This window comes from Halichoerus grypus, chromosome 9 (assembly GCF_964656455.1).
Source record: "Halichoerus grypus chromosome 9, mHalGry1.hap1.1, whole genome shotgun sequence".
Taxonomy (NCBI): domain Eukaryota; kingdom Metazoa; phylum Chordata; class Mammalia; order Carnivora; family Phocidae; genus Halichoerus; species Halichoerus grypus.
In genome coordinates, this window is record NC_135720.1 from 128,830,084 (window position 1) to 128,834,021 (window position 3,938).

Genomic DNA, 3,938 nt, shown 5'->3' on the forward strand with positions numbered 1-3,938 from the left:
GACATCAGTCATAACAACATCTTTCTAGATATGTCTCCTGAAACAAGGGAAACAATAAAAAAGCAAAAATAAACTATTGGGACTTCATCAAGATAAAAAGCTTTTGCACGGTGAAGAAACGACCAACAAAACTAAAAGACAACCTACTGAATGGCAGACGAAATTTACAAATGACATATCTGATAAAGGGTTAGTGTCCAAAATATATAAAGAACTTATACAACTCAACACCCAAAACAAATAATCCAGTTTAAAAAATGGGCAGAAGACACATGAACAGACATTCTTCCAAAGAGGACATACAGATGGCCAATAGATATATGAAAAGATGCTCAACATCACTCATCATTAGGGAAATGCAAATTAAAACTACAATGAGATATCACCTCAGACCTGTCAGAATGACCAAAATCAAAAACACAAGAAAAAACAAATATTGGTGAGGATGTGGAGAAATAGAAACCCTCTTGCACTGTTGGTGGGAATGCAAACTGGTGTAGCCACTGTGGAAGACAATATGGAGGTTCCTCAAAAACTTAAAAATAGAACTATCCTATGACCCAGTAATTGCAATACTGCCCAGTGATGTTGAGCATCTGCCCAAAGAATACAAAAACAATGATTCAAAGGGATATATGCACCCCTATGTTTATTGCAACATTAATTACAATAGACACTTTATGGAAGCAACCTAAGTGTTCATCAATAGATGAGTAAAGAATATGTGGTATATGTATACAATAGATTATTATTCAACCATAAAAAAGAATGAAATCTTGACATTTACAACATGGATAGATCTAGAGGGTATACTGCTAAGCAAAATCAGGCAGTCAGAGAAAGACAAATACCATATGATTTTCCTCATGTGGAATTTAAGAAACAAAACAAATAAAGGGAAAAAAGAGACCAAAAAAAACAGACTCTTAACTATAGAGAACAAACTGATAGCTACCAGAGGGGAGGTGGGTGGAGAGGATGGGTGAAATAGGTGAGGGGACTAAAAGTACACTTATATTGGGGCACCTGGGTGGCTCAGTGGGTTAAGCGTCCAACTCTTGATTTCAGCTCAGGTCATGATCTCAGGATCATGAGATTGAGCCCCGTATTGGGCTCCATATTCAGCATGGAGTCTGCTTAAGATTCTCTCCTCTCTCTCTCTCTCTCTCTGCTCCTACCCTTAGCTCACACAAAAACACTCTCTCTCAAAAAAAAAATAGTGCACTTACCTTGATAAACACTGAGTAATGTATGTTGAATTGTTGAATCATTATGTTGTACACCTGAAATGAATATAACACTGTATGTTAAAACAACAACAACAAGCAAAAGTCCAGGACCAGGTGGATTTACAGGTGACTTCTAACATTTTTAAAAGATTTAATACCTATTGCTCTCAAACTATTTCAAAAAATAGAAGAGAAAGGAAAGCCTCTGAACACATTCTACTAGACCAGCATTTCTGTGATACCAAAACCAGACAAAGACATTACAAAAAAAAAGAGAACTATAGGCTGATATCCCTGATGAATGCAGATGAAAAAATCCTCAACAAAATATTAGTAAACCGCATTCAACAGAACATTAAAAGGATCATTCACCAAGATCAAGTGGGATTTATTCTAGGGGTTCAAGGATGGTTCCATATGCACAAATTAATCAACAGGATATACTACATTTATAAAATGAAGGATAAAAATCATATCATCTCAGTAGATGCAGAAAAACCATTTGACAAAATTCAGTTTCATTACTGATTAAAAACTCTCAAAAGTGGATTTAGAGGGAACATACCTCAACATAATAAAGGCCATATATGATAAACCCACAGCTAACATCATAATGGTAAAAAACTGAGAACGTTTTCTCTAAGATCAGGAAAAAGACAAGGGTGTCCACACTCACTGCTTTTATTCAGCATAGTTAATGGGAGTCTTACCCAGCAATCAGAAGAGAAAGAAGTAAAAGGTGCCCAAATTTGTAAGGAAAAAGTAGAATTGTCACCATTTGCTTAAGACATGATACTATATCCAGAAAATCCTAAAGATTCCACCAAAAAAACTATTAGAACCTATTAATGAATTCAGTAAAGTTGCAGAATATAAAATTAATATACAGAAGTCTGTTACATTTATATACACTAATAATGAAGTAGCAGAAAGATAAATTAAGAAAACAATCTCATTTACAATTAAATCACAAAGAATTAAAACCTAGGAATAAACTTAACCAAGGAAGTGAAAGACCTGTACTCTGAAAACTATAAAATATTGTTGAAAAAAATTGAAGACAAAAACAAATGGAAAGATATACATGCTCATGAATTGGAAGAATTAGCATTGTTAAAATGTCCATACTACTCAAAATAACTTACAGATTCAATCAGAATACCAGCAACATTTTTCACAGAACTAGAACAAATAATCCTAAAATTTATATGGAAACAAAAACCCTGAATAGCAAAAGCAGTCTTGAGAAAAAACAAAGATGGAGGTATGACAATCCCAATTTCAAACTATACTACAAAACTGTAGTATTCAACAACAGTGTGGTACTGGCACAAAAATAGACACATAGATCAATGGAACAGAATAGAGAGAGCCCAGAAATCCATGCTGCTTTGGTCAATTATTTTGTCTGACAAAGAAGACAAGAATATACAATAGGGAAAAGACTATCTCTTCAATAAATAGTATTGGAAAAACTAGAACACATTCTTATACCATACATACAAATAAATTCAAAATGGATTAAAGACCTAAATAAATGTGAGACCTGAAACCATAAAACTCTTGAAAGAACACATAGGCAGTAATCTCCTGGACATCACCCTATGTTTCCTCAGACAAGGGAAATAAAAGCCAAAATAAGCTATTCGGACTACACCAAAATAAAAAGGTTTTGCACAGCAAAAGAAACCATCAGCATAATGTTAGGCAGTCTACTGAATGGAAGAAGATATTTGCAAATGACGTATCTGATAAGGGGTTAATATCCACCAAAATATATGAAGAACTTACGCAACTCCACACCAAAAAACCAAATACTCCAATTAAAATATAGGCAGAGGGCCTGAATAGACATTTTTCCAAAGAAAACATCCAGATGGCCAACAGACACATGAAAAGATGTTCAACATCACTAATTATTAGAGAAATGCAATTCTAAATCCAATGAGATATCACCTTATACCTGTCAAAATGGATAGTATCACAAAGCAAGAAGTAACAGGTGTTGGTGAGGATGCGGGGGCAAAAAAAGGAACCCTCATGTACTGTTGGTGGGAATGTAAATTGGTGCAGCCACTGTGGAAAACCGTATGGAGGTTCCACAAAATTAAAAATAGAACTACCATATGACCAGAAATTCTGCTACTGGGTATGTAATGAAAACGAAAACAAATTCAAAAGGATACACATAACCCTATGTTTATTGCAATATGATTTACAATAGCCAAGATATGGCAGCAGCCTGTGTCCATCAATAGGTGAATGGATAAAGATGTGGGGTACACACACACACACACACACACACACACACACACACACACACACACACACCCCGGAATATTACTCGTCCATAAGAAGAATGAAATCTCCCATTTGTGAGAACATGGATGGACCTAAAGGGTATTCTAAGAGAAATAAGCCAGACAGAGAAAGAAATACCATATAATTTCTCTTGTATGTGGAATCTAAAAAACAAAACAAATCCCAAAGACGCCTAAGTATTGAGAAGAAACTGGTGGTTGTCAGAGGGTAGAGGTATAGGGGGATGGCCAAAATGTGTGAAGGGGAGTGGGAGGTACAGGCTCCCTATTATGGAATGAATAAGTCATAAGGATGAAAAGTGAAACATAGGAAATATAGTCCATGGTACGTAATAGCGTTGTATGGTAACCGATGGTAGCTGCACTGTGGTGAGCCCAGAGTAATGCA